The sequence below is a fragment of the Vicugna pacos genome, chromosome 17 (assembly GCF_048564905.1).
Source record: "Vicugna pacos chromosome 17, VicPac4, whole genome shotgun sequence".
NCBI classification, from domain to species: domain Eukaryota; kingdom Metazoa; phylum Chordata; class Mammalia; order Artiodactyla; family Camelidae; genus Vicugna; species Vicugna pacos.
In genome coordinates, this window is record NC_133003.1 from 45,062,491 (window position 1) to 45,081,438 (window position 18,948).

The 18,948-nt window shown below is 39.5% G+C and overlaps 1 long non-coding RNA gene across 1 annotated transcript in view; it reads right to left on the minus strand.

Moving 5' to 3' along the window:
* The window catches only part of LOC140686806 (uncharacterized), a 100,863-nt gene extending 84,596 nt beyond the window's left edge, over window positions 1-16,267 (minus strand). The window contains exon 1 of the long non-coding RNA XR_012060752.1: window positions 16,131-16,267. This is a non-coding gene — a long non-coding RNA (uncharacterized lncRNA). The remainder of the gene's footprint in view (window positions 1-16,130) is intronic.
* Window positions 16,268-18,948: the final 2,681 nt, after the last annotated feature.

An 18,948-nucleotide genomic window follows, 5' to 3' on the forward strand; every position in this document is an offset into this window, starting at 1 on the left:
TGAATGAGTGACAGGCTAAATCTGAATAAATTGTACCATATATTTACTGTCACATGTTCTCAAGCACTCCCAGATTCTCAAATGCTTCTGTTTGATAGACTGTTAACTATTACCTGTTTTCCTCAAGTCTCAGCTCTAATTTGGCTGAAAACATTCTACGGAACACAACCATTATCTTGCTTCACCCAAGACTTGTCAAATGTCCCCAGAGAGCTACTGTCAGGCATCACTGTAGGCAAGGAGGGGGTGCTCCTCAGGGCTGGAATCAGACACAGAAAACAGCAATGTCCAAAATATGTAGGTGGCCCATTTGGATCAGTTTAAATTTTTTTTTAAAAGAAATAACATAAAATGCATATCCACGCTACTGCTCTGCAATCCATCCTCAGGTGATTTGAGGGAAAGTCAGAGGAGAGGAGGAGTTAGGAAGATGAACTATGTGCATGGGGATTCTACAACATTTGGGTTCATATAAAGCATTCAACACATCTAAAATCATACAATGTTATAACTGGAAGAGTCCAGCACCTTCAGTTTACAGATGAGAAGAGTGAAAACAGGAGCTAGGAAAGGACCAGTCTGCCACACTGGTGCCAGGCAGAGCCAAGACCAGAAGTGTGGATGAGAGTGTAAGCTGTGGAGGCAGGCAATCTGAAGTGAAGTTTCAACTCTTCTACTCATTCCATCCCACTTAGCTTCAATTTCCACCCAGAAATTGAATTACCCAGATAATTAAAAGCATTCTAAAATGTCTAGATTGTAAGCTGAGCGTAAGAATTAAGTAAGACATACACATAGAGTGCTGAGTACAATGTTCACCACATAGTAAGTGGACAATAAATATTGGCTACTAGAATAATTATCTACGGTTGAGAATCATCCTAAGGCATGGAAGAGCCAAACATACTATCCGGGGATATCTTTCTCTCCTTCAGTTTTGCACCAGGACCCTGGGCTGGCCTAGGTCCAGAAAGCCTGAGGTGGAGACAGGGAATAGGTTCCGGCTGCATTTCCAAACTTCTCCACATATAGGCCTCAAATTCCAAGCCAAAGGCTTCACTGTTAAATTCACCCCAACTTCCCTGGAGGTATAAGAAGATAACAATCATCATTCTAGAATGGGAAGAGACCCCAAATCACAGCCTTTTATGCTGAAAGCAGTCTAATCATATTTTGACAATGGAATTCTGAAGAGCAAGACTTTCCTCCCTTATTATCATCATTTACTTTTTGGAGGATCAGAGATCCCATTACAGTGCTATGCACATATCAAACTCAGTGAATGTTCATGGAAGGTCGGAAGAGAATCATTTATGGGTCCTTCCACCTTGTCTTTGTCTCATGGGGTTACCTTCATGGAAGAATTCTTTAAAGCAATCATTCCACAGTACCTTCTATCCTTGAATTGATGGTAACAGTAGCCAACATGAAGTGCGTACTTTCTAACCAGGCAATGGGCAACCACGTAACATAATCTCCTCATAACAAGTCTAGGAGAAAAAGATTATTATTATTCCCATTATTATATCATCCCCATGATGCAGGGGATGGAAAAACTGAGGCTCAGAGAGTTTAAGTAATTCACCCAAGGTCACACAAGTAGTAAGTAGTGATGCCAGGAGTCAGAACCAGGCAAACTTGGGCTCTTAACACTAGATCTTATGCTCTTAACACTTTTGGGGGTCTCTAAATGATAATAAATGAATTTCTAATTTTTTCCATACGCTACTACTCTGGCAAATTCCTGCAGTTCCTTTACTTTAGCCAGAATTCCTACCCTTACCCAAGGAAGAAACAATAGGATATTGCATGTTTAATTTTTTTCTATATCCTTAGGTTTTTCAGCGCTACCATCTGAGATGGTCACTTGTTCACACACATATCCAGTGTAAGTCACAGCTTATGGGCATAATGAGAACAAAAAGAGTATACTAACACTATTACCACACTTTCAAGTTGTCCTCTACCAAAGAAAATCAAGTAAGTTTAGGGCATATATTGCAAATGCAGAGCAAAGTCGTGTGTTTACCAACACTTGGGAAAACTGAAGTTCAAACCCAAGACCAGACATTAAATATCATTATGTAAGTCACCAATGCTGTCAAGTCCTTGCAAGGCTTAACAGCCAAATTAGCAATAAATTTTGACAGCCCCATCTATCAGCTTTGTTCAGCCAATCTGATGGTAACATCATGTTTCTTTGTAGGCCCTGGGAACACACACTTGCCGAAGGAACAAAAAAATGCACTTGATTAAATTTAGTTTTAAATAATTGGTTCATTTAAACTCTTGGGCTGAAGAAAAATGGCATCTCTAATTTATAGAAGTCACCCTTTGAAATAGAGTTATGATTGCTAAGAGAACCCCTAAAACTAAATAAATTTAAGTCAGCACATTTAAGAAAGCTATGAAGGAGGTACCTAGTGACAGCCCCTCCAATTATCACTCCAAAAGAGTTGGTGTGGAAACCTGCCAAAAGCCAGCTCCCCTCAACCACCAATTGTGGTCACTGTGGCTTGATGCTTGGGTTGGATGAATCAAGGGCTCTCATGCCCACCTGGCAAGCCCAGGCACCTGATATAGCCTAGGAAGGAGAACGGCATGGTCTGGCCTGAAAAGGTGGAGGAGATTTTTAAAACTCCACTGGCAGCCCCAAAACTTCTTTGGGAGGATCCTTTCATAGGAGCATGCTGCGTGCTTACAAGTATCCCCACTAACTTGCTCTGGGCTTAATCTGCACTGGGCTTGACCTCCCATTTAAAGATACCCCAGCATCTTAAATGGCCAGGAAGGCATACTCCAGGCCTGTCTGGACATTGCAGTACAACTTGAAATATTGCATATGATATCTGAGTAAAAAGGTAGGGTCTCCATTTCTCCAGCGCACGTTAGTGTGATTCAGACTTAATCATATCTCTTAAGGTGACACAAAAATGCAGGCAGGTAATATGGGATAGAAAACATCTGCAGGTCACTTTGGCAACCAAGGCTTCTGCAGATAAGTCAGGGAGTCAGCCAGGGTTCCCGAATGAGAGGAGTAAATTTTTTATTCTCTGCTTTGCATGGACCAGTAAACCACAGACAACTGGTACAGCTGGGACGTGTGATAGGTGAGAAACACCTCCCTGGTTTTCGAAATAGCATGGAATTTAACTGAGATAAACTCCTACTTTTTGGTTAATTCAATTGCATTTGATGGATGTGAGGCAAGGAGAAACCTGACTCATCTGCTGTTTGTGAGAAAAGGACCTGCAGGTATTGATCACAACTGAGCCAACAATGTGTGCGGTGGTTATTTGTGCTACTGCAGACCGCACTGCGTTCACAGAAGTGTTCTGTGCAGGACAAAGAAAGGTGAGTACCACAGCATGCCACTTTGGTCGTACTAGGCTCAGCATATTGCATTTATCTCTGAATTCCACATTTTAAGAGGCAAGGTTTAGAATGCAGGCAGAGAATAACCAATAGGATAGAATGTTTGGGAGCCAAAATTACATCAGTAACAGCAATAGCTAATCCATTCTACAAATGAGGACACAGGCTTGGAGAAGTTAAGAAACTTTCTCAAGGTCATACAACCAGTAAGTGATACTGCAGAATTCAAATTTGGGCTTGTCTGATCCATCCTTTATTGCATTGTGTGTATTTGTTTTATTAGCCACACCAAGACTGGCCTTTAACACTGGGCCTATATTTGTCTTCTATTTAAATAAAAATCATATATATTTATGGTATATAATACGATGATTTGACATACATAGTGAAATGATTACTACGTCAATCTAATTAACATGTTATCTGAGAGGAGTAAATTTTGACCTCCAAAAGCCTGTAAACACTCCATCATTACCTTAAGTAGATCACAATCCTAGAAATCTACCAACTTCAGAAAAACAATGAAAGCTGGTGACTTAGTTTGGCCTGATCTCATTGCTCTGATGAGAGCACATGGCTCCTGTCTTTTGATACAATGTGGTCCATTTCCAAAATTGCATCTTGAGGAGTAAATGAAACCTTGGTTTGAAAGAAATAAAGCCAGACTGAAAGATCTCCTTCTATAAGCATTTTAGCAAGCATGGAAATGACATCTGCAGTCTTATCATTCCCAGGCATTTTCAGTCAAATAGGCCCCTAGTCACCACTTTTAGTAACACTCATTGGACACAAACCAGAGTATGGGCAGAATGGGGATACAGGCAGAGTTTGCCCTTGGCATCACTGTGATAGACACAGAATGAATGCACTGCTAGATCCCCTTCAGGAAAGGCCTTGCTTCCCAGCTGTAAGGAGTGTGGTGAGCATACAGCCTCCAGCTGCCAGCTTCTCCGGGGCCTGCCTCAACTCCAGGGAGCAGGCTCACTGAGCTCACACCTTTCCAAGGGTAGTCTACATTCCACGGCTAAACATAGTGGGGTACAAACGCCTTACTACTCGGCTGGAAGGATGCTCTGCAAGGCAACACTACTTGCACACTCCAGGTTGACCACGACTTTTCTGGGCCTGCATCACAGTTTGACTTGATTCTCTGCCCAGTTTTGTTTGCTCCTTCCCAAGTGCTGATTTCCAGTAAACACTGCACCTCAAACTCCATTTCAGCATCTTTTTCTGAAGAACCCAACCAGTTATGATAACCTTTTCCTGTTCTGTGACTTTAGCCCTCTTAATTGTATCCTCTTTTAGCCCATCATCCCAAAATAAGATGGTAAAAAGGCTTAATTGGTTGGAAGGTTTTGTTTCAACATTCATTTATAAAGCATGATGTAGTAGAAATGAGCACAGGCATTGAAGGCAGTTCTGGGTTTAAATCCCATTCTTGGCATTAACTAACTCAATGACATAGGAGTATTTAATCTATCTGAGCCTCAGTTTTCTCCTCCATCAAACAGTGATATCACCATACTTAATAAGGTTGTTGCAAGAATGAAATATAATCACATAAGCAAAGCACCAACCACAATGCCTGGTACACCGTTAAGTGCCTAGCAATTGGCTATCTATTGTTATAGTTCTTTTGACACTTGACATATACTTTCCTTGTATTCTAATTTGCCTTTTCGGGTATTTATTTCTGACTTCTCCCATTTTTTCTCCCTTTTTCCTCCCTCTTTTATGTTCCTGGAGAATAGGGATTGTGTTTTGTTTACTTTATCTGGATCTTTTAAAAGGTGACAAGAATAGATTGAAATAGATCAAAAGTGCCCCCTATCTAGTAACCGACCTGAAACTTGGTATATCACAACTACAAGGCAGGTGTAACACTGAACTGCATATGTAGATGTATAAAGACTTCAAAGTAGACCGTGCCTTCTACTTGGCACTGCAAGACCAAATGCATAATGGTTAATAATGAACAGTAGACACTGTGGGTGGGACCCCAGTGCCACTCTACTCCAGATGACCAGTCCAATGCAGTCACCCCACTCAAGTACTCTAGGAATCAGCTGGTCCAAGGATAGACACAGGTCTTCGCTTGGCTCAAACAGCCTGAAGAGAAGGAACTATATCACGTGGTTGGCTACAAGATTTTCTTCTCTCTCCCACTTAATGTGAAAAATAAGTACGATGCGTCAATTTACATATAGCTACCAGAGCCAGCTACGTGGGAGATCACAGGGCTCAGACCGAAAGCTCCCGGGTTCCTGGTGACATTGTTGAGTTGCTGAATCAGTGAAATAGAAAGCCTGCACTGCTTCTTGTCTTCCTGTTACATAAGATAATAAATGTCCTTATTGTTTAAGCCATTTGAGTGTGGCATTTTGTTACTTTGAACCTTTAGCTGAACATATCCTGAGAGGTGAGGAAAACATTCAATATACAACCACATCTACCCAGGGTAAGTTTCATCCTTAGAGCTTTGTTAGAATTGTTGCACTTTTTAGCAGAAAAGGGCCATCTACCCTGAGTTCCTCATTTACAGATTAGGAAACTGAGCCTCAGAAAGGATAAGTGAGTTGCCCAAGAAGACAAAACTCATAAATAGCACAGCCAGGACTAGACTTTAAACTCCTTAACACCCAGCACCCAGGCATTAATCCATCCATTCAACAGCATTTATGGGTACCTACTACGTTTCAAGCACTGTATTCTTGCCTCACATCATACTGGCTCCCAAAACACATTATGGAAATGAATGTTTATGACAGCATTTGCGATTCTAGCCAAAAGACAATAATAAATTTTTCACAAGGCCCTGTGAAGGCAGAAGCATTTGCAGAATGCTACAGTACTTCTCACCAACCAGAAAATAAGAGTGACCTAAGCAAGAGATGGGAGGAATGTTGAACTGATTGGAAAGATTCATCAGATTTAGAAAGAAATTCCAGTGCACTAGAGGGTAGAGATATTTAACAGGATTACCTGTGCTCATCCACTTTTTCTGACTATAAAAGTATAAAATGCATTCCTATAAAAGTAAAACAGAATGAAAATAAATGACATTTTTTTTTCATGGTATGTATACTGGAGCTCAAGTCACAAGTGCCATAGTCCATCAACTCGGCTAAAGAATATTTATCACCAAAAGGGATTCAGAAAGGTATAAGGGGCGGTGAAAACAGGTACTAATTTTTCAACAGTAACATTAGCAAAGGTTCATGTAGAGTCTGACACCTTTATTCACACAGAGCATAGCATTTGCCTCACTGGAACAGGGAGCAGTTGAACCCACTGTGACTTCAACTGTATCAGAAATATCTTAGTGATCTTGAGCAGGGCGGTCTCCAAAAAGAGATGTGCGTGTCAGAGCCAAGGTGGACAGCACTGACATGGTTGGACCACTCACAATACTTCCCGCTCACAGCCCCTTCTGAGAAAAGCAGTTCCCCCAGCAGGGAAGGCCTTCTTCTGTACGTAGGACTCTGGCCTCATTCCAGCCAATTTTTGAACTTGACCCAAGGGTAGACAACTTTTAGACTGGCCATCGCTCCATAGAAGTGACTGAACATGAAAATCTCTGCTTAACAGAGATGCTGAAGATTGGAGTTGCTAGGTGTATGGGGAGTAATGAGGGCTTGTGAGAAGCACCATAAATGATGACTTTGTGAGGACACCATGAACTTTTAGCCAATGTCAGTACCTTGGGACTAGTAGAAGGAGAGTTTCTAAGGTACATAAGGAGCTTAAAGATCATCCCTGGACCACTGCTCTCAGAATGACCTATCGGGCTTGTAAAACATGCAAACTCCTGATGTCCACCCAGAACCACCAGATCCGACTCCTGGGGGTGGGTTCTCAGACCCTATACTTCAACAAGGTGATTATCATGCACAAAGCTAAAGTTTTAAAAATACTGATATAATTCAGACCTTTTCTTTTACTGATGAGGAAATTGAGGCACAAAGAGGCCACGAAGGCAAAGCAAGACTCACTTTCTGCATTTATTCGCCTTTTCTACCGGAAATGCTGCCATTCCTCTTCCTCCTGACTGATGATTTCACTCCCAGCGCCTGAGCACCTTCCTTCTGCTTACAGGGAACTTCCTTTCCTGTGTTTACATTTTACATTCATTCATTCATCCAACAAACACTTAATGAATATCCCTTATGGACCAAGTCTCTTCCTAGGCTCAAAACAAACAGGAAGAAATAGAATCACAGAATCTGTGATAAGAAAGGTATGTATCTTCAAGGGGAGGGTGAAAGGATAAATCGGGAATTCAGGATTTGCAGTATATAGACATATATAAACAACAAGGTCCTACTGTATATCACAGGGAACTATATTCAGTGTCTTGTGATAGCCTATAATGAAAAAGAATATATATGTGTGTGTGTGTATCTGAATCACTGTGCTGTACACCAGAAATTAACACAACACTGTAAACTGACTATACTTCAATTAAAAAAAAAGATATGTGTTGCTTCCATAAATAAAATTATAAACAAGATATCTTTCCAAACATTTGAATCTCCCTTCTTTCTAAATAGCCAAATGCTTATTATATGATGAATGGTTATTATGTGATTAATAAGAATTGTTGACAAAACAGACCTACACTCCTTTAAGACCCCCATCGCCAATGAAAAGTCCATCCAAGTCAAAAACTGTAACTTGCTTGGGCTCTCATCTAGAAACTGGTAGAAATACGCCTGCCTACAATGAGGCCTTTGCTAATGCAGCCAGATTTCAAACTACTCACCCATATCCAAGACCATCTCAAGTTGTAACAGTGATGGTCATTAAACATCTACTAACCACTCATGTACAAAGAAGACCATTAGCAGTGCAAAATGACTTGCATCCAACAAAGGCAATTTGAGCAGAGCACCTGTTGCTTTCATTTAAAATGCTTCTCTCTTCCATTGCCTGGAGATTATAATGAAACGTCACCAACCAATGCAAAAGGGCCACTATTTTTATTAAAATGGAGCACAGAGAGAGACCCCCGAAAAAGGACAAGAAAAAGAAATGAGAAAAATGCCTTCCCACGGAGACAAGGACCAGGTCATGGGAAAGCGAGATATGAGGGGGAGGACACGGGAGAGGCAGACTCCCTGGGCCAGGATGCTGGAGCAGAAACAAGTGGTGACTCAGACAGAAGGTTCTGAACATGGGAATGAAACAGTCAGGCAAAAAGATACAAACATGCTGCCATGTTTGCCAAGGCTCGAAGGAGAGCGGTGGAAGAGGAAGAGAGGACAAGGAGTAGCTCTGGCCAGACCTTCTGACCCTCACCCGCTGGCCCTTCATTGTTTGGAGCAGAACAGGAGGAGTAGCGAGAAGAAAGCAGAGGAGGAAAGAAAGGGAAGGAAAAAGTGTTACAAGGAAAAGGACAACCTAACAAAAGCATAATCTCAGCAAAAGCCCAGGGAATTTAAGCTGTCAAGGCAATAAACAATAATACTTGCACTCTTTAAACATGGCCTTTTACATTCTACAAAGCATTCTTTGTTGTGACCACCTCATTCCATTATAGGCTCTTGCCTACAGTCTCCGGGTGCTGATGTCTCGATGTCAGTGAAATGTGCAACACCTCCATCCTTGCCTACTGTCTCTACACTTTTTGTTTCCCACAAGCAAAGGCCACAGAAGACTGTAAGAGCAAAGGAAAGCGGGCTAGGTCTGGTTATATATAGTTTTGCAGAATAAACTAGGACACGTATCCCTCTCCCCATCCTGTGTGTAGTGAGTGGATAGTGACACCAAAGCTTCAGAGAGATAATCTTGCGAACATTCGTAGGAAATCTGTCACACAGTCGGGATTGCTGGGTACAGCACTCAGCATCGCTGACAAAAACAGCACGTGGGAAGTAAACCTACTTAGGGAAAAAGTAGGTTTCTCTCTACATGATGTTATAAACCCAGAAGTCACCATTAATAAAAACCCAAGGAGCAAAAGAAACCTGAGTCAAAATGAGAGTCAGGCTGTATCATACCAGAGAATGATGAATCCAAGTATTTAAATGTTTAAAAACATGGTGAAATTTTCTTTCAGTCTACCTAGTTTCTGCCAAGAACATCACAGGGTTCCTTAATAATGGCTGATGGTGGGCTCATCTGCAGAGTCCCTCAGTCTGCAGGCACATGGACGTTACTGGCACAAGTCACATTTTCCTCTCACGTAGGGACTTGCATTAGTTTCCTGTCATCATTAAAACAATACATAGTTACTTTTTAATACTTTTTAAAACAACCGTCATAAAATTTCACGCCTGCAGCTGGGATGCTGTCTTCCTATTTTCCCATTTAGTTCTATTTTAAGTGACCCTATTAATGATATTTCTCTACTTGAAATAATTGGATAATCTAAAACTGAGAAATAAGCACTTTCCTTTCCTCATTGTTTTCCCCTCTTCTATATCTTTAAAAGCCCCAGGAGATCACAAACATTTGTCCTCAGGGCAATATCAGCAGTTAATGATTCATGTTCAAAGCCTTGAAGTTGTCTAATTAACCAAAGGCAGTGTTTCACAGAAGCCATTTTTGCTTTCAAGTTAATAGCAAACAATACATACGAACTCTGGATTGCATGCAAGTCTCCAAACTTGTGGTGTGCTATTAATTCAAAACTTTCCAATTTCATTTTATCTGACCCAAACTTCAAGTCATTGAAAATGAACCATTTTCATTTGTTTCATTCAGATTTCTTGGTGTCTTTACAGTACAGTTCACACATCCTATCCTCCTATAATATGCTCATAAAAATCACTTTTCAGTTTTTATTAAAATATGCACTTGATTAATGAAAATAACATCAGCATATTTTCTGTGAAGTGTATTCTTAATAGTATCAGTCACTAACAATATCAGAATCTTTTGAATAGTCCAATCATCCTCTTAATATCAAGGGTGGCGTGGACTAAGGATTTCCTCAACAGCAGACATTTGGTAAAATTTCTGTTACTTATTACTGTGATATCATGAATTTTTATAGAGAATCTGACTTTAAAATGATAAAATCGACATTTCTAAAGTTCTAGTATGTAAAAGTATTTCCGATATCAGTGGCTTTGAAATCAGCAACAACCCAAAGACCACAGATAAAACTTCCATAGATTTATCATGGTCTTAGATTTCAAACCAAAGTTGATCCCAGGGAATTAAGTGCTTGTTTCTCCAAAGTGCCTGGATACTTTGCATATCCGTTTATAATAACTGCTGATTTTCTTGTCTGTGTCCACATTAGCAGCAAGGATTGTATCTTTGCATCTTTACAGTCTAGCACAGTGGTTAAGAACACACACTTTCAACTGGGAGCTGCTCTGGTTTGAATTTAGTCTTCACGCCTTCTACTTTATGTAACTTGGACAAGTTAAACTCTAAGTGTAGCTTCCTTATCTGATAAATGAGCATGAGGGTATCTATTTTACTCATAAAGCTGATGGGAAGAATAAAAGAGATATATTTAGAGTGGCCATGCACTTTGTTAACACTCACCAAATGTTAGCTACTATGATTTGCATCCTTAGTATACGCAACCCAGGGATGAGAATATAGTAAGTACTTTCTGTTCATTGAACAAGTAAATACATTAATTAGTAATACAAGTACTAGTATTCTTGTTTATGAAGAGTTAAACCTGCTTCAGCAAAGCAGAGAAATGTACCCAATGTCAGTTAGCTAGCAAGTGGCAGAATCCATTTTTAAACCTGGGTCCATCTATGTCCAAACTGTGGCAGAAGACTCACTGTCCCCTAGAGATGTCTTTGAGCTTGCTACTGACTGAGACAACACCTAAGTTTCAAAAGTGAACCAAGTGGATTTTTTTTTTAAAGAATGGTTAAAAATTATTGGGCAGAAATGTCATGTGCCTCTCTCCCATATCACTGCCAATTTATCTAAGAAAGAGTAATAGCTATGAAGTTGGAAATTTGTTCCCACATACTCTCTCAAATTCAGAAAAATGGGGGACAGATGATATTCTGACAGCTAACTTTCCCACTTAAGTCTCTGCCACTCTCAATCTTTGTCAAAATGGCTTTCTTATAATTAAGAATCATGGTTCTCAGAGGAGACAAGTGGCAACTCAATAGCTCAAAACCTGCTGAAAAATTCCATTGCATACTGAAGCACCCACACACTTGAGTATTCTAACCCATCTCTCCAATCTCAAAGGCTTTGCTTAGTGAGGAAAGCAAGAAAACCATTTATACAAGAACACTTTAAGTAGGTGTTCTCATTCTTCAGTGATAATTACTTGAGTTACTACCTTGTACCTTTCCAATAAAGAAAAGGATATTTTTATGAGAAGGAAATGAGTTCATTTCTTAACTCTAGGTAGATGAAATCCTTCATGTGTGTTCATCTAGTAGAAGTTATTACTAAGATCGATGTTCTTAATATATACACTATAAGGAAGATCCAGTTTTTACTACAGAAATCCTGCTGCTTTACCACCCTAACAGATATGTAACTTTTCCTCAAATGGTCTCAGAAAAGAAGCTAAGCTTACATGTAAGAGTTTTTAATTGTATTTGATCTATCTACAATTTAAAGAGCTTCAGTCTCAAAGCATATGCTTATAAGATTTGTCTTTTCTTTTCACAACTTGTATTCATTAAAGGGAAATGGGTTTCATTCTCCTAGAGTTAAAAGAGATGATATAATTCAAAACATTAAATAATTAGTTATTAAAAAGTTGCCTAAAAATATGATGGGTAAAATTCATGCATGCACTCATTCAGTAAGTACACTATAACATGCGTGTGGCATGTTCTAGAGATAATGAGATCTTAGCTCTAACCTCCTCTATAATCCTAATTATTACAACAGCATAGCAATATTTCTAGACAATTGAAGATTAAAAAATAATTCTGGACCAAGCTATTTGTTTCTGTTGAAGGCAACAAAGGAAGTATCCTAAACATTCAAGTTTCACAAAATATACCTCCAAAGTACTTTGATCTTAGAAACTATTGGGAAGTCAGGAAAGAAACAACATTTAGAAAGACAGAAGTCTTGTTATAAAAGACATGACAAAACTTCCGACCTTTTACTGTCTGTACTCTGTGTATGCCTGTCCTCCTGTTAACAAGAAAATGTCCTTACCCCTAAAATAAACACCCATTTCCTCACCATCTCAAAGAATTTTTTCTGTAATTAATGTGTCTCTTTTCTTGCATTATTTTCAACAGCAAACAAACATGGTTTGTATCATCCATCAAAAAATATGTATTTTGGGGGCAGAATGTGTTATTGTTCCCAAGTATTCACTACTTCTTCCTTAAAAGACAAGTGTACACGCCTACCCATTGCCATGTCAGGTGCAGTGCCTTCTGCAGGAGGAGTATACTTTTCTACCTCATTGACATTGAGCTTAGCCCTTCTCTGCATCCCTGACATTTGCTTTGGTCAATGGTATGTGAACAGACAACACATGACAAATGCAAGCTGAAGACTTGAGACATAGTGCACTTCTGTGTTTTGCTCCTTCCCTCATCCATCAAAGGGGCATATCCTAGCTTGGGAGAACTCTCAGCTTGTGCCCAGAAATCAGAAGACTCGTGGTGCAGGGCCATGGCTGACTAGCTACCGACACGTAATGTGATCAAGCTTTCTTAGGATTTTGTTAGCTTTTGTCATTGCAGTATAATCCCACTTACCTTTACCCATCTGTATTTCTTTGTTCTACTTTCTAGAAAAATACTTGAAAAAACTACCTAAATGAATATAGTTCTGCTTCTTTGCCTTCTATTCTACTCTTAATCCTCTATAATTGGGCTTCTTCCCACCCCTACCCCCAACTCAATTCCATGGAAACCACTTTTATCAAGGTGTTTCCTACATTTCCAACTCAAATGATCATTTCTTTATCCTCATCTAGCTTGACCTCTTGGCAACATGTACCATGGCTGTCCACCCCCTTCCTGGAAAGTTCCCATCTCTTGATTTCTTTCTATTTACCTTCCACTTCACTCTTCTCAACCACTTTTGCTAGTTTCCTCTCTTCTCTTAAATCACTGAAGTGTGAGTACATCAAATCTTATCTTTGGTCTTATTTCCTGTCCAAATATTTTCCCAAATGATCTCATCTGAATCTTGGTTTTAAATAGAGCCTAAATGAAGTAATTCTCTAGCCCTGGCCTCTCAATTTAGTTCGAAATTCATCAATCCAATTATTTACTTGACATTCTCACGTGCGTGTCTATAGGCATTTCAATCTAAACTTGGCCAAAATAGAACTGTTGGTTTTTCCTAACTGACAGATATTTCCCTCCCACACTCCTCTCAATCTCAGCAAGTGTCATCACTGTTACGGACTGAATTTTGGGCCTCCAAAATTTATACGTTGAAATCCTAACTCCCAGTGTAATGGTAACAGGAGGTGGAGGCTTTGGAAGGTAATTAGGTCATGAGAGTAGAGGCCTCATGGATGAGATTAGTGCCCTCATAAGAGGAGACATGAGAGAGCTTGCTTCCTCTCTGTCTCCTCTCTGCCACATGAGAATGCACAGAGAAGACAGCTGTCTGCAAATCGGGAAGAGTCTTTTCACCAGACATTGGCTCTAACAGTGCTTTCATCTTGGACTTCCCAGCCTCTAGGACTGTGAGAGATAAATGTTTGTTTTTTAAGCCACCTAGACCGTGGTACTTTTGTTATAGCAACCCAAGATGACTAAGACAATGGTGCACATGGTTGATTAAGCCAAAAACAGAGATGAGGATGATGTATCTACGAGCCAAGGAATGCTGAAGATTACCAGCAAGCCACCAGAAGCTAGGTAAGCGGCATGTACCAGTTCTTCCTAACACCTCTCAGAAGGAACCAACTCTGCTGACACCTTCATCTCTTACTTCTGGCCTCCAGAACTGTGAAATAATAAATTTCTGTAATTGAAGCTCAACTAGATTGTAGTACCTTGTTACAGCAGTCCTAGCAAACTAATATGAGTCTCCATCCTGCCAAGTTATTAGTAGATTCAATCACAACTGTGAGAAACATTTTCCCCACCCTCCATTCCCCCCTCCCCCAGAAGTCTTTTCAGGTTCAAAAGTGAAGGCCAGGCCAAGCCAAGGAGTTGATCCTGGGAAAGTGAGTCTAGGAAAAAATTACCACCCTTTGACCAGCTTATCTATGGATCCCACGCTCTGGACACATCACTATTTCCTTCCAAGATCCTACCCCCTTGTGTGCTACTAAGCTTTGGGGCCCTTCTCTGTAATACACTTGGACTCGCCATCCTCTGCCCTATTTCCATTCTAGGGAAGCTCTCATCTCTCTCTTGTTTCTGCTTCTTTTTCTCAATAACAATCACAAAAGCCAAGTAGAAAAATTGCCTTCAAGCAACTTTTGCCTTCAGCTTAATAAATGTCCCTGAGAGAAAGAACACAAAAGACTTGCCTACTTCTGAAAAGAGAGATCAAAATTTCATCAATGTCATACATATAGCTCCTAGTCATTCTGATTCTTTCACATTAGTCAAAACAAATGTACTAGTTGAGATACTAGTTAGTATCTCAATAATTTATCCTACCAACCAGAGATGTCCAGGCAAGACTTATTTAACTAGGTATCAGCTTCATGATACAGATGGTGTCATACCAAGATGGTCTCACCCTGTGACAACCTCACAACTAGAATCCAGTTGTCTCATAATCAGAATACTAGCCGGGCCATAATATAGGAAATCCTTCAAAGGATTCAACAAGCTGCAGAGCAGAAAAAATTCAAGTTGTTTCTGGACACCCAGGCATATCTTCTGCCTCCTCCCACACTGTTTCTTCCTCTTTCACCATCTTATTTTTGAACTTTTAGCAAATAGTATATAATTATAAGAGATTAAATGGCATGCTCTACATGGTATAAATACCTACAAAACCAGACGACACAACGTCATCTAAAGGACAAAGCTGGCTTATAAATCCTTGCAGTCTTCTTCCCAGTGACTACTTCCTCCTGATCGCTACTTCCCAGGATACCCAACACCCCACAATGGAGGTATTATTATTCCCACTTTGTAGGTGTATAAATTGAGGCTTTGACCTGTTAGGCAACTTCCTGTGACCACTAACAAGGGTCAGAGCCAGGATTAGAACCTAGGTCAGTCTGACTTTCAATGAAAGCCATTCATTCTAGAGTATTCCAAAGCTCCTATACATGTCATGTCGTTTTTTTGCAATGTTGCAGATGGCGTGGTCATAAGCACGAGAGGTAAAAATTATAACGGAGGATAATTCATCCTTTCTCGATCTATATCCACTTCAGATTCTCCAAGCCCTGATACTCACCCTCCTCAGCAAATCCACTCTAAGGAAAAAATATGTATCTGTCATTTATATATTACAATGAATTTCCACCCATAATCCTGACTTTGGAGCTGCAGAGGACGACAGAAATCATCTTTTCCGAACACACTCATTTTAGAGATGTGGAGACCAAGCCACAGAAAGGTTAAGTGACTTACCTGAGTTCACAGAGCTAATTATCTACAGAGCAGAGCCCAGAGTTCTGTCTCCTGACTCCCAACTCGGGACTCTATCTACTAGATCTTCATAAAGGTGTTTTCCATCACAATTTTCAAAGGAAGGGCTCTGACCCCAAAGGAATTTCAGACATCAGGGACTAACAGAGAAAGCAAATTGAAAGACAGGAGCCCTTCATAAACCCCTTAAACAACACTTGCAGCCAGCTGCTTACCCTCTCCTTGTGTGAGACCAGCCCTGCTGAGGTGAGCACAGGCTATCTCTCTTACCTGACAACACTATGCAGGAATGTCTTCTGTGCCATTCCCTCCACATTCTTCCCGCTTCCTTTGAAAACAGCAAGCCGCTCTTCCCTTTCTTCTTGCCCCCAAGAGGAATCAACACAATCTTTGTATCAAGGCCATACTGGAAGCCTCCACTGTGTAAAAACAACAAGAATAAAGTTTCAAATTGATCATTTCTAGTTGCTGAAAGAAGAAAAGAATAGACTTTCCCTTCCTGATTATGTTTATTATCATAGATTTCAATTTGTTTCAAATTACAAGGAAAAGTAGATTGAAACCCATTGCCAATCCCCAGGTGCAGCATTTCATTTTTTAAAATCCGTATGAAACGGAAGCCATTTTTTGTTAAGTGCTTTTGGCTCCAGTCCTAAAGCACTAAGGGTATTACGCTGCATTTACTCATCCAGACAGTCAATCATATTCGGCCTCTACTTGTTTTTACCTTCAGTTCTTATGTTCTACATAAACATGAGGCTCTGAATGCTGGTGGTTTTGAGAGCTTCTGGCCTGTCAAAATAGCTAGCTGTACGTAGGCTGCTTGGGACTAGGTATTTATAGTTGTTTTTCTGGGTCTGTATCTACAAAGACCAATCAAGGTGGAGGGTGAATCAGATCATCTGGATACTTCTAGGGGAAAAAATTGTGAAAAAACAGAAATGGCATTTAGAAAAGAGAGAAAAACCGCATGGGCCTGACTATTCAAATTGGCTGTCCTTATCATTCTAGTTTCCTGTGTAATGGTTCACTTTCTGAAATAGTACATGGAGGTACATGAAAGTCAGAACAAGGAGACTAAAAAGTCACAGCTGGAAGAAACTAACTAAGCAGCTAATTCACCATCCTTGTGTTACAAATGACACAACTAGAGCCTAGAGAAAAGAAACAGTTAGACCTGTATCATAGCCTAACTCACAGCGCTGAGATTTAAAACTTTATGTCCTAACTCAATTTCTATGCTTTATAACACTGATATCTTACTTTGGATTTTCTCAAAAGCAGAGCATGAGAAAAGGACTGAACGCAGGTGGTTTATTTTGGAAGTAATCACAAGAAATAGGAGCAAAGAAACAGGAAGATGAGGTAGGGAAGGAGGGAAAAAAAATGATTCAGCATTGATCTTGTTACTACTGTGGACTCTTAGCCCAATCTCACTGGAGACCCTCTAGAATTAGGGAGTGTGCCTAAGAAATGTGCCTCTAGGTGGAAAGCCAGGAAATGTATCTATCATCCCAGTGAAAGGTTGCCCCCAGAAGCATAAGCTTCCCTGATTTTCAGGCTGCCTATGTCTGTGCTAAGCAAACCAACTGACTTGAGAGAAATCCCAGGAACAGAAAAGCAAAGAGACACAGCTGGATGCTTGAGTTGGACCACATAAGGCAACTTTGCAGCACAGCCGCAACTGCTATCTCATGGAACTAGGCGTTGTGTCACAGGCCACTAAAACACCTACTACCAGTGGGTTGTAATATATGTTGCTTAGAGCTCTGTTCATCAAAAGAAATATTTAAAAGGCAAGATATTTTAAAAAATAAAAGAAAGAAAGAAAGAAAGAAAGACAGACAGACACACACACACACACAAAAGAAATACATACCAAAAAAAAAAGAGGCAAACCACAGAGCAGGAAATGTTATTTGCAATATATGTAAAATTTGTAAACAGCATATATAAAAGAACTTCTGCAAAATAATAAAAATAATAGAAATAATGGAATAGAAAAAATGGGCACAAAATGTACATCAGCACTTTCCAAAAGAATATATCTGCATGGCCAGTAAATGTTTGAAAAGCTGTTGAATTTTATTAGTTACCAAAGAAATGCAAGTTTAAACCACAATGAAATACTACTGCATAACTACCAAATGGCAATACTTAAAAGACTGACAATGCCAAGGATTGATGAAGGTGGGGGACAACTACAATTTTCATATTGTTATTAAGTATAAATTTGGAAAATTGTTCAGTAATATTTACAAAAACTGAACATACACGTACACTTTGACTCAATCATTTTATTGCTTTGTATTTACTCACCCAACAAAAATGCATACATATTTGGGTACAAAAAGACATGTGGATCATGGGCATAGCACAATATTTATATAGTCAAACAACCTAAATGTCTATCAGCAATAAAACAGATAAATAAACCATGGTGTATTAATGCAATGAAATACTGCACAACAATGAGAATGAATAAAATACAATCACATGGGGCAGCATAAATGAATTTCACAACTATAAACAAACAAAGCTGTTGACAAAAAAGTACCTTGGGTTTGATTCCATTCATTTAAAGTCAAAAACAGGAAAAACTGACTAATGATTATAGCAATCAGGAGAGTTGATTCTGGGTGTTAAAGAGTGTATGAAGAGGGTTTCAAGAGTGCTGATAAAGTTCATTCTGATCTGGGTGATGGTGAAATAGGCGTGTTCACTTTGCGGAAATTCATTAATTTTAACTCTTGCATAAAATACACAGATGGATTCTGTTAATCAATTGTCCTTAAATATGTATCATTCATAACCTTGAAGTCATAGTAATTACTAATCTATGATGCTAATTCAGTGACACCAATTTTGAAAGTGTCTCTTCTTTCTTAATATTTAAGATTATTAATTAATGTTGATTAGCAAATGGTTGTTTTATAGCTAGAACATATAATCGTGCTACAATTCTTTGGTATTCTAACTCTGTCCAAAAGACTGTATGAAGGTACAGAACCTCTTTTTCCCTTGCATTTTTGTAGACAACACAAATAGTATACTCAGAAAAATTTGGGTTTCTCATATATCTCTGATA